Source organism: Chrysochloris asiatica, unplaced genomic scaffold (genome assembly GCF_000296735.1).
Source record: "Chrysochloris asiatica unplaced genomic scaffold, ChrAsi1.0 scaffold00025, whole genome shotgun sequence".
Taxonomy (NCBI): domain Eukaryota; kingdom Metazoa; phylum Chordata; class Mammalia; order Afrosoricida; family Chrysochloridae; genus Chrysochloris; species Chrysochloris asiatica.
In genome coordinates this window covers 16,333,865-16,347,000 of record NW_006408543.1, presented here as the reverse complement: position 1 = coordinate 16,347,000, position 13,136 = coordinate 16,333,865, and the positions used below count along the sequence as shown (strand labels likewise).

The 13,136-nt window shown below is 45.8% G+C and overlaps 1 protein-coding gene across 2 annotated transcripts in view; it reads left to right on the top strand.

Moving 5' to 3' along the window:
* The window catches only part of SLC24A4 (solute carrier family 24 (sodium/potassium/calcium exchanger), member 4), a 259,968-nt gene that overhangs the window by 66,197 nt on the left and 180,635 nt on the right, over positions 1 to 13,136 (top strand). The gene's annotated exons all lie outside the window — the stretch shown is intronic.

The following is a 13,136-nucleotide window of genomic DNA, read 5'->3' as shown; positions in this document are numbered from 1 at the left end:
CCAAGCAGCCGTGGGTAGGTGTGAACTTCTGACCTTGCAGCTAGCAGTCCACTGCTTATCTTGTAGCACCACTAAGAACTTTGAAATACACATTTCTAATGAAAGGGAGTGTTTTCATTTTTAGAAGGAGATGGGGTTGTGATGCTTCTAGTGAGCGTGGGGAGGAGTCCTGCTCTCTAGGTGCACAGCCTCAGGTGTTCATGGCCAAGACCTGGTTCTGGGCTGCTCGGTGTTCCAGAAGGCTTAACCCATTGCTGCATCATTCCCAGTCATCCTGAGGAAGTTGACCAATTATATAACACACCATTTTTGCTGAAGATAACATTTCAACCTGCAAGAATGTTCCTATACTAGCGAAAACATTTTTTTTTTTTTTTTTAAATCCTTGGCGTCCCACAATCTCCTGCAAGAGTTGGGAGGGGATTTGGGAGGGTGGAAATAACAGCTTCATATTTTTTTTGACTATAAGATCTCAAGAGCCCTGGTGTGGCACTGTGGGGCAAACCCTGGACTGTCTATTTGAATCACAAGGTCGATGGTTCAAACTCACCAGCCTCTCCTTGGAAACCCTGTACAGGGTCACTATGAGTGGGAACTGACTTGATGGCACTTAACAACAACAACAATGTGAATTTCAGGTTGTTGTCTATGTCTCTAAAAAATTAAAATAAAAAACAGGTGGTTTTTTTTGTTTTTTGTTTTGTTTTTCCACATGAAGTAAGATCATTTAAAGCATAGTAGTTTTCTGAGAGCCGTAGGAGTTTAGTGAGAAAATGCAGAAAATGGGTTGTTAAAGACAAACTCCAGATCTGCCTTCACTGGGTTCATCCCAACTCACAGCGGTCCTCTAGGACGAAGTAGAAGTGCCCTATAGGGTTTCCAAGGCTTTCCTCTATATGGAAACCGACCAGCACACCTTTTGCTTGAGGAGCAGCTCATGGGTGAGACCTGCCGACCTTTTATTGTCTGGCAGCCAAGCTCTTTAGCCGTTGAACCACCAGTGCCCCTTTGTCAAAGGCAAGAGGTGGCATTTTACCTGCTTTTTGTCTGTGGTTTCAGGCAAGTGACTTAACTTCTCTAAGCCTCAGCTCACTTCCCCTGCTAATGCTGAGTTCTTTAAATGAACACAACAGAGGAGACTTTGTAAATGTAAAGTGTGGTCAGCTCTGGGGTATAGTTTGTTTCAAAAATGCATGGCCTCATTTTCCTGAATTCTTCCCTGGAACCTGCTCCATGGAAGTTCATCCCGTCCCAGTATTTCCAGTTGTTACTGTTGAGTCTCACTTGGCTCAGAGCGGCCTTATGTCCGACAGAAAGACACGTTGTCTTCCTGATCATTGTTGAGGCTACTGAGCCAATCCATCCCACCGAGGTCCCTGCCTCGCCCTCATTGACCCTCTACCTCACCAAACATGATGTTCTCTTCTGGTGAGCCCCTCCTCATGATGTGTCCAAAACAAGCAAGTTGAACAATGTTCTGTTGTGATCCAGGGTGATCTCATTGGATGCTTTTCAGAAGTAGATTGCCAGACCTTTCTTCCTTATCTGCCTTCTTCTGGAAGCTCTGTTGAAATCTGTCCAACGTGGGTGACTCTGCTGGTATTTGAAATACTAGTGACAGAGCTTCTTGGTGTCATAGCAACATGCAAGCCACCACAGTACAACACACTGACAGATGGGCAATGGGATATTCTTGGAGGTTGGCAGAATTGAAGCATTTTTGCCATTCTTATTGGATGGGCTTGGGTGTGAGATGCCACTGCTAAGGAGGTTGAGCGTGGTCCTTCCTAGGTGTGGCTGAGCTGGCACCAGATGGTATGGTTGAAAGTTAGGGACTTATCAGGTCTTCCACCACACCTGCCTTCTTCTGTGAGCTCAGTCTTCAGGTCTCAGGTCACAGATTTTCTTCCTCCAGGAAGCCTTTCGGGATGTCATGTCTGTCCTGTGAAGATTCCCAGCAGCATCCTAGAACTAACCCCTCGTAGCTCTTCTCATGGTGGGTTCCATGGGCCTGCTTACCTGGAGCTCAGTGCTTGGCACAGAGTTGATGTTCCAGAAATATTTGTTGAATGGATGAATCCATCGGGTAAGGGATGCCAGCCCGATAACTTCTCCAGCAGCAGGATGGACCTCTGTTGGTCTGTGGCCAGAGAATTTTAGATACTAACTAGAATAGGGAGAGAGGACAGTCCAGGGGCCAAGTCTGGCCCACTGTTTTTGTAAATAAAGTTTTATTGTAGCCCAGCTCTGTTCATTCATGTATATATTGTCTGTGACTGCTTTCTGCTACAACAGAGTTGACTAATGTTGCAGTTGAGACCATATGGCTGCAAACCCTAAAATAGTTACTTTCTTGCCTTTGACAGAAAATGTTTGCAGACCCTTGACCGTATTAGCATAATAAATTTCAGTTTCATCAGAAACTGACAAAATTGTTTCCAATATGCTCTGCACCCTGCCGTGCCAGGCTCCTGAGGTTGGCAGGGACTGTTCTGCTGATGTTACATTTGTCAGTGCCCATGGCAGTGATTTATCAGTCAGGTGAAAGAACGTCACCCAAACAAGCATTCTGCAATCTGACTAGGAAAGGTCTAGGAATATGCATGATTGAGGGTATTTAGGATCTCCCTACTGGTATGGCGCTGTAGGATCAGCACTGGACTGTGAACCCCAAGGTCAGCAGTTCAAACCCACCAGCTGATCCTTGGAAACCCTATCTATACAGGGTTGCTATGAGTTAGAACTGACTCGATGGCACTTAACAACAACAATTCAAAGTGTGATTCATGGACCACCGGTACTCAGTTTGTCCAAACTACAGAATCTCCGAATCTCCTCCATCAGACGAGCCATTCTAACAAGATCTCCAAGTGCCTCCTTGTTTTTGCTGTTAAGTGCCATCACTCACAGGACCCTGTATGGGTTTCCGAAGAGTGGCTGGTGAGTTTGAACCGCTGACCTTGTGATTCAAACCAACCTCGCCATCAAGTGCTTATTCCACAGTGTCACACCAGGACTCCACATTAAAGTTGGAGAAGCATTATGGTAGAAGGAAAAGCGACTCACATAATCAAGTCTCTAATATTGTTATTGTTGTTAAGTGCCTTCAAGTCGGTTCTGACTCATCGTGACCTCATACTGAGTTTCTGATGCTTTTAAAATCTTCACAGGAGCAGAAAGCCTCATCTTTCTCCTGATTCGTTAATATTAAACTTCCTTAATAATGAACAAAGTCACTCTGAGGCCAGAGAAATTGTTCTGGTTTATTGTATAGTACTTCAGAGCATTCCTAGGACTTCATCCTCATCATGCTTTATAACAACCTTAGAAGTTGCCCAGTCTCCTTAAACCACAGTCTGTGGAAAGGAAGTGATATTGTGCTGTGGGTTAATGGGCTGGACCGCAAGGTTGGTTTGAACCACAAGTTCGATAGTTCAAGCTCACCAGCTGCTCTTCGGAAACCCTATACAGGGTCTGTATGAGTCGGAACCGACTTGATGACACTTTAACTTGTTCTAGCAACACTGCATAGGGTTTCCGAGAAGCGGCTGGTGAAGTTGAACTGCTGACCTGTGGTTCAAGCCAACCTTGCAGTCCAGTGATCATCCTACAACACCACAGCAGGGCTCCACCTAGTAAGATGGTTACTCTTGTTGTTAAGTGCTTTCCGGTCAGTTCCAACCCATAGAGAACTGTATAGGGTTTCCGAGGAGCAGCTGGTAAGCTTGAAGATCAGCCTTGTGATTCAAACTGACTTTACAGCCCAGCGCATTAACACACAGCGCCACACCAGGACTCCTCCTACTGAGGTAATGAATGAGGAGTAAAAAACTTTACGTTGTGAAATGCATTCACACAGTACATGTACGTAAGGAGTGCATGGTGGGGACATTAATGTTCTTACAGTTTACACCTGTTGTTGTTGTTAAGTGCCATTGAGTTGGTTCTAATTCACAGCGACCCTGCATAGGGTTTCCGAAGAATGGCTGGTGGGTTTGAACCACTGACCTTGTGATTGAAACCGAGCTTGCGGTCTAGCAATTACCCTGCAATGCCACACCAGGACTCCTTTATATGCCTACTCCTTATTGAGTTTCTCATTATCCAACATTTCACATTTGTGACTATAGGAAAAATCTACTATTAGATTATTTTGCGCATGAACAACGAACTTCGGGCAGTAATGAACAGCAAAATGTGAGGGGAGGGTAACACTGGTTGTGATGGTTAGAGTTATCCGTCAGTGTGGCTGGACTGTGATTCTCAGTGGTTTGACAGTTGTGCGATGATGTCATTTGGCAGTTGTGCGATGATGTCATTTGGCAGTTGTGTGATGATGTCATTTGGCAGTTGTGCGATGATGTCATTTGGCAGTTATGCGATGATGTGATTTGGTAGTTGTGCAATGATGCGATGATGTCATTTGGCAGTTGTGCGATGATGTCATTTGGCAGTTATGTGATGATGTGATTTGGTAGTTGTGCAATGATGTGATTTGGCAGTTGTGTAATGATGTGATTTGGCAGTTGTGTGATGATGACATTTGGCAGTTGTGCGATGATGTGATTTGGCAGTTGTGTAATGATGTAATTTGGCAGTTGTGTGATGATGTCATTTGGCAGTTGTGCGATGATGTGATTTGGCAGTTGTGTAATGATGTAATTTGGCAGTTGTGTAATGATGTAATTTGGCAGTTGTGTGATGATGTCATCTGGCAGTTGTGCGATGATGTCATCTGGCAGTTGTGCAATGATGTCATCTGGCAGTTGTGCAATGATGTCATCTGGCAGTTGTGCAATGATGTCATTTGGCAGTTGTGCGATGATGTGATTTGATAGTTTTATGATGTCATTTGGCAGTTGTGCGATGATGTCATTTGGCAGTTGTGCGATGATGTGATTTGGCAGTTGTGCGATGATGTGATTTGGCAGTTGTGTGATGATGTGATTTGGCAGTTGTGTGATGATGTGATTTGATAGTTTTATGATGTAATTTGGCATTTCTATAAAACAGTTTCTTCTATTTTGTGATCTGATGTGGTCACCCTCCAGTTTTGAGTAACACTGATTTTCACACATGATGATCTGGTGTTTGAAACCTTATTACGTTAATAAATGAGGAGTGGGTTTAATAAGAAAATTTTATTAAAAAAAAAAAAAAACTACTGTTAGAGCTCTTAACATTATTCTGATTTGGTTATTATAGTGTGAAGCCTGGGAAATACCCAGGCTGTTCAGACACCTGTAAGCTTTGTTGTTGTTTTTGGTAAGTGCCATTGAGTCGGTTCCAACTCATAGTGTTGAGTAGGTTCCAACTCCTGAGGCTTCTGGGGAGCGATTGGTGCATTTGAACCACCAACCTTGCAGTCCAGTGCATTATCCTGCAGTGCTACAGAAGGACTCCTGTAAACTGAGGGAGTTCCGAATTTTACACGGTCACCCTCTGAAGATGGTTGCCTCATGTGGAGGTACCCCTGGACCTCAGGCTAGGCCTGTGTTGTAACTTCTCCTTAAACACTGGATGTGGAACAAAGAATTAATGCCTTTGGTTCCCAGAAGTTGGAACACCTTCAGGAAGCGGGATTTGGACTGGTTTTCGAGGTGCCCCAATAAAAAGGAGAGGAAGGTCATGCCTGGCTACTGGAACAGTGTGCACTAAGGGTAGTGTGATGATTGAACTGTGTCTTCAAACCCCCCTCCCCCTCCCAGTATGAGTTAGAATCTTAACCCCTGTACTCATGGATGTGATCCCATTTGGAAGGAGCAGGCAGGGTGTGTTTAAAAACCAATGACATTGGAGTTAGAAAAAGTGCAGATTAGACACAGAGAGAAAGCAAGAACAAATGGGATTAAAGACAGACGCCACATGGAGATCTCCAAGGAACCCAGGAACTTGGGGTTCCAGAAGCTTAGACAAGGATTTTCCCCCAGATCCGACTGAGAGCCTTCCCTTAGAGCCTCTGTTGAGTTTGAACTCCTAGGCTCCTGAATTACAAAACAGTGGATTTCTGTTCTTTAAGACCACCCTTTTGGGTTATCTCTGACATGGTAGCATTAGCCGATTAAGGTGAGCAGTGAGGGAAGCGGATTGGCTGGAGCCGAGGGTCGGTGTGAGGGAGCAGTGGAGATGAGGCAGGTGGGTGAGGCTGGCTCTGCAGTTGTGACTTGGCTCTCTGGGTATTGGGAACCAGTGGGGACTTTGTGAGCAAAGGTAAGGCGTTTTAAGACTCTTGGCTCCATACCCTGGAATGGGAAGAATTCGACTTAGTGAAGGGCCTAGGAGTTGGTGCTTTTAGTCCCACTCCTGCGTATTCTGGTTGGATCTTTGTTGGCCAAACCTTAGCTATTTTGAGCTTCAGTTACTATAGCTTGTCAGTGGGAGTTTGTATCAGTCAGCGTTTGCTGTGTCGCAAAGCACTCTAGACCTAGTTGCTGAAAACAACGCATGATGATGGTTTTTCACAATTTGAGAGTTGGCCAAATAAATCTTCTAATGTGAGTTTCCTTGGCTGAGCACAGGTCTCAAATGGTCTAGCTGTTGGCTTTGTTGGCAAGGTCCTGGTCCTGTGTCTCATCCTCCAGTGGGCTAGCTCAGACATGTCACTACAGTTGTGAAAGGGTTTTCAGCAGGAAGAGGAGGCAAATTTCAATGTGAGGAGCCTTGGGGTGGTGCAGTGAGTTAATGCTCTGGACTGCAAAGTCAGTTTGAACCGTAAGGCCAATGGTTCAAGCTCACCAGCCACTCCTCAGAAACCCTATACAGGGTTGCTATGAGTCAGAACTGATTCAACAGTACTTAACAACACAACAACAGCTCTACACAGGGTTGCTATAAGTCAGAACTGTCTCCACAGCACTTAACAACATCTTACGTCATGTTTGCTCTTGTCCCATTGGCTAAAGCAAATCACATAGCCAAGCCCAGATTTAGGGTAGAGAAATAACTCTACCTTTTGATGGCTAAAGGAACCCTGGTGGCGCAGTGGGGTTTAAGTGTTGGGCTGCTAACTACAAAGTTGGAGGTTCAAACCCACCAATGCCTCCACAGGAGAAAAATGAGGCTGTCTGCTCCCATAAAGATTTACAGTCTCATAAACCCTATGATGTAGTTGTGGTGTGGCACTGTAGGGTAAGCACTGGACTGCCAACCACAAGATTGGTGGTTCAAACCCACCAGCTGCTCCTCGGAAACCCTGATGTGCTGCAGGTTAACGCACTAGGTTGCAAGGTCGGCAGTTCAAGTTCACCATCCGCTCCTTGGAAACCCTATACAGGGTCGCTATGAGTCAGAACTGACTCGACGGTTCTTAACAACAACAACCCAAACCCTATGGAGCAGTTCTGCGCTGTCCAGTAGCATCTCTGTGAGTGGAAATCGACTGGACAGCAGTGAGGTTGAGGAGGGCTGGTTTGAGAGCTGAAGCAACAAAATCTCATTGCAAAGGGGCCTGCTACATGCAGGTGAGTGAGGAATCGGCGGTAACTTTTCAGTTCTCCACAGGCTAAGACTACTTACGTCAGGTGACACGGTTCTTCAGTTATGAGGTGGACTTGAATTTAGGAAACGACTTAGACTTAACCCAGTCATGGTGGCACCATGGGTTAAGCACTGGGTTACTAACTACAAGGTCATTGGTTCAAACCCACCAGCTGCTCCACAAGAGAAAGATAAGGCTGCTTCTGTAAAGATTTACAGAGTTTTGAAAAGAAACCCTAAGAGGCAGTTCAACCCTGACTGTAGGGTGTCTATGAGTTGCAGTCCACACGATGATGATGAGTTTGGGGGTATTGTTATTTTTTAAATCCATGTATGACATGATCTAGACCTCAAGTTTGAATTGTGAAGGTTGAAATGAAAATGAAATGAATGAAGGAGAGACCATTCAAAGACAAGGGTATCATCACTACATGCAATCAATTTAATCTCTGTTAGTGCTAGAGATAGCAGTCAAGCTGAATGATGTATTGCATTAGGCACATCTGCTGCAAAGACCTCTTTAAAGTGTTAAAGAGCAAATTGTCATGTTTACTCCACTTGACTCAGCCGTGGTATTTTCAATCGCTTCATATGCATGCGAAAGTTGGACAGTATAAGGAAGACCGTAAAAATATGGATGCATTTGAATTATGGTGTTGGTCAAGAATGTTGAAATTACCATGGGCTGCCAGAAGAACAAACAAATCTGTGTGGGAAGAAGTACGGCCAGAATGTTCCTTAGGAGTCAGGATGGAAAGACTTTGTTTCTTATCCTTTGGCCATGTTGTCAGGAGGGACCATTCCTTTAAAAAGGACATCATGCTTGGTAAAGTGAAGGGTCAGTGAAAAGAGGAAGACCCCCAATGAGATGGATTGGCACAGTGGCAGCAATAGTGGGCTCAGATACAACAGCAGTTATGAGGATGATGCAGGACAGGGCAGGGTTTCACTCTATTGTCCTCCTGCTCTTACTTCCACCCTCCCCCTCTCCCAGTTCCTCAGTCTCCAGCTCTTCCATGCCTGCCTCTTGCTGTTCAAAAGCAGACGGGGAATTGGGTTGATGAACCAACTGGGCAGTTGTTGAACTGAATCTCACTGAAATTTAATGTCAAGTCATCAACACATCCACACAGCCACTGACACATGCCATCCATCAAAGAGATGGCTTTTAGCTGAAGGAGTTCTGAGGAAAATGAAATTTTAAATCAGAGCAGTCTGACTTGCAGAGTGTTGACTAGTTTGATCATGGTGCCCCTAGAAGAGAAATCATCTACTAAATTCTTACCTGATCTGTGTAAGTGGAAAAGTTCTAAATCAAGTCAGCAAAACTCTAACATACATCACCAGAACCTTCAATCAATTCTCAGACATAAACTAGTTTATACATCTGGAGCTCCTTGACCAAGGACCCCCGTTACAGTGTTAAAGATTTATACCGTTCACCTTTCCACAAAGGGTGACGGTCTTTTACCCAGGCGACTGTGCATTGGGGAAAAGGAAATAATCAGACATTTGTGGAATGATTGGACACTGGCTCTGAATTAACACTAATTCCAGGAGACTCACAACATCACAGAGTAGAGGAGTATGGGGTCAGATGGTCAATGGGATTGTAGCTCACATCCATCTTACGGTCTGTCCAGTGGCCTCCTGAACTCATCCTGTGGTCAGTTCCCTAAGTCCAGAACGCTTAACTGTGGTAGACACACTCCGCAGCTCGCAGAAGCCCACACTGTTGGGTAACTGCTTTCTGAAGTCTTCTAGCTCGGCACACGCTTAGAGACTGTATCATAGCTTGTCTCTGGCACATTTGCTCCCCCCTCTGTGAACCTCTGGGAAACTTTTCTTGTGCCTGACCTTGTCCTGGGGTCAACACATCATGTGCAAAAAAGCTTTGCAGAATGAATGTGAGGCGTGGAATCACGTTGCAGAAAGCAATTTGGTCTTTCTTCTTGGTTCTGTTGAGCTGGACCAGACCTGAGGCTGATCAACAGGGACTGGGCAGGCCTAGCAGAACTGTGTGGAGACCTGATGCTGAGTCAGCCTCACACAGTGGGATGCAGTCTGTCATGATCACGTCGGGGAACCCTAAGCCCTGAGGCTCGTGTGAGCTTCCTGGTTGGCAATGTCTGGGTGAGGGGTCTTCTCTGAGACAGGGCAGCTGACATAAGGACCCTTCCTCGCCTTTGTGTTTCTTCCTTAGAGTAATCTGGGTTTATGTCCTCATTCCTGGTGTGGCGCTGTGGGTTAACACACTGGCCTGCAAGATCTGTTTGAAACAAAAGGTCGGTGGTTCAAGCTCACCAGTTGCTTCTCAGCAACGCAATATAGGGTCGTTATGAGTTGGAACGGACTCAACGACACTTAGCAACAACTAAAATAAACGGAAGTGTGGTGGCTTGTAGGATAAGCCCTAGACTTCAGTCCACAAGGTCAGTAGTTTGAGCCTACAAGCCACTCTGTGGAAGAATGATGAGGCTTTTCTTGCTTTCACAAAGATATATAGCCTCCAAAACCCGAAACAGGATCACTATGAGTTGGAACAGACTCAATGGCACTTGTTGTTGTTAAGTGCTGTCGAGTCGGTTCCAACCGATAGCGACCCTGTATAGGGTTTCCGAGGAGTTGTTGGTGAGCTTGAACCACTCACCTTGCAGTCTGGCGCATTACTCCTAGTGGCACTTAGCAACAACTATAATAAACGAGTGGTGATGGTTATGTGCTGTGGAGTTAGTTCCAACTGTAGTAGCGACCCTGTACAGGGTTTCCAAGGCTATAAATATTTATAGGAGCAAAAAGCCTCATCTTTCTCCCGTGAAACGGCTGGTAATTTCGAACTACTGACCTTGAGGTTAGAAGTCCAGCTTGTAACCGCTATGCCACCAGAGCTCCTTAATAAACTGGTAGTTGTAAGTATTCTATGTTCATGAGATTCTGCGAGTCATTTCAGTCAATTAGTAAATCTGGCTTAGCTCTGGGTGGTGAGGGGTTGGGAGTTGAGAGCATGCGAGTATGTAAACGGCTGGTATCAGAAATGATGAAACAGTGGGAAGATGGGGATATACTTGATCTCTGCTTTCTGGGAATCAGCTTTCTGCTGATTCTCATTCACCAAGTAATTTGCTTAATGGAAGCTCCCAGGACGATTCTACAATGCCATTGATTCAGCCATCATCAGACGCCAACTGTATGCCAGATGCTACACCAGCAGGGGGCAGTCTACAAGGAATGTAACGGAAATCAGCCAAGCTGGATTTTCCTAGGTTGCTTGCTAATGAAAGAAGCTATGTTCACGAAACTTGGGAGTGGGGTGATAGTTCTTAAAAAATAATCACAAAAGAGAAAGAAGACAGCGGAGGAAGTGGTAATTGTGCACATGTGTTGGTCACTGGCTGCCTCCCTCATGGCTGGGTGCTTCACTGTGATGTGACAACCCTGAATCAGACCCTGCCTGAGCCTCAGGGACAAGTATCTTCACATCTTAGGACAGAGAATTTGGAGACAGAGGAGGCCAGCTCGGGGCTGAGCAGGGTGGACAGATCTGATAGTTTGGAGGTGAGCTGCCCCTGCTTGCTGTCTGAGGACTGGTCTGAGGCTCATAGTCACTTGGCCACCAGCTTAGACCTGGTGGCTGCTCCCGGACCAGCTCTACTCAGAACTTCAAAGCCCTGACCGTTTGACACTGTGTTACAGTACAGGGTGGCATAGTCTTGCCTTTCAGCGCATTGTCCATGTGGCCACCAGACTGACCAGAAAGCAACCCTTTTAGGTTAGATTCTCCAGAAGGCCCCATTGCCCTCGAGACAAAGAAGGAACTTTTTGGCTTGGAGTCTGGAATCCCTGGCCCTGTGGACCAGCTGCTCTGGCTGTCCTTTCTCCTCCTATGTGAGAGTCCAGCCACACAGAACCGTGGGTGCTGCCAGGCCTTTGCGTCTGTTGTCCATCTGCTGTGTCCAGCAACCCTTGCTTGATCTTCAACTCAACTTCAACAGCACCTCATCCAGGCCTGTTCCCCAGCCTCCCAGACAGAGTGGTTCTTTTTGCTTTTCCACTCCCACTTGCGTGACATAATGAGTTTATAATTATGAATGTGTCCCATAATTAGCTTATAGTAATGAAGGTAATGAATTGTTTTTCCAGAGGCTGTGAGCGCTTTAGCTCTCCAATACCTAGTCAGCGGTAGGGCTCTAATGTTATAGAATGCACTGAATGGTGGTCAGCGTCACCTTGGGTGACCACTGTCTTATCTACTAGGCTCTTGGGGGTGGGGAGGAGCAGTAAGAACAAGAGGAGGTGGGGTACAGCAGAGCCCCAGAGGATGTCCTTGAAGAGGATAAGACAGAAGAGGCAGAGAAAACACACATAGTTATCCATAAACACTCAAGATAAAAACAAATGTGTACACATTCAGCAACAGCTGTGCCGGGCGCACTGTGTGGGCAGTGAAGGGAGGAGGGGAGTCAGGATGGCAGTGGCTGTGGGCAGAAGGGAGGTAAGTTACGTTGGAACACATAGCCCTGTTTGCGGAGGCAGCATTGAGGCCTCAGAGTCTGGGAAGTGAGGAAAGAAGGGAATAGATGCCAACGACATTTCCCTGGTTTTGGCTCCGCCGCTCCTCCTTGTCCTTCAGGGCTCACTTCTCTGACCCTCAGAGGGACTCAGAGCCTCTCCACTGCCCCTCTCAACAACAAAGTCCATTAGTGACTTAGTGACCGTATTGGATGAGGCTCTTGTGTGAGCGCATCCAACAACGTCTCAAACAGCATCTGGTACAGGAACCAGGATCCACTTCCTGGATTCCAGCCCATGGCGATCGCGTGTGTGTCAGTGTAGAGTGTGTGCCCATAGGGTTTGTTTTTGCTTTTGTTTTCTGGTTAAAATGTACAAACATACGTCCATCTAACAATTCCCATAGTACAGTTTGGTAGCACTGGTGATATTCTTCAGGTTGTTCCACGTTTCTCAGCAGCTGTTCCCAAAACTACGTCGCAGTTGTACTCAGACTCAGGCCCTCTCAAGCTTCTCGTGTGCCCATTAGAGTTTCTGTCGTCAGTTAGCTCATGTACCGATATAGGTCTGGGAGCTAGTCCCACACTCAGTTGAAAATTCACATACAGCTTTTAACACCACCAGGACTTAACTGCTAATAACCTTACTGTTGACTCAAAGTCTTACTAATAATATAAACGGCCAATTTTGTATGTTGTATGTATTATATGTGTATTGCACCCACACAGAAACTGCATTTTCAATTCAAGACTGTTGTTAAATGCTACTAAGTCAGTTCTGACTCAGAACAACCCTGGATAGGGTTTCCGAGGAGCAGTTGGTGGATCTGAACCATCACCTTGCAGTTCAAATTGACCTTGTGGTCTAGCGCTTATCCTATAGTGCCACATGAGACTAAAAGGTACATATTTTATAAGAAGCACGAGGGGTTTGTGCCTGCTGCTGCAGCTACCGTGGAGTTCTGGCATGGTGCTGTGGGTTAATGCGCTGGACTGCAAGGTTGATGTGAAACAAAAGGTTGGAGGTTCAAGCTTACCAGCTGCTCCTCAGAAACTCTGTACAGGGTCACTATGGGTCAGAACTGACTTAACAGCACTTAACAACAACAACAAGTGTAGCTACAGTGACGACGTCCCTTACTCATACATGTT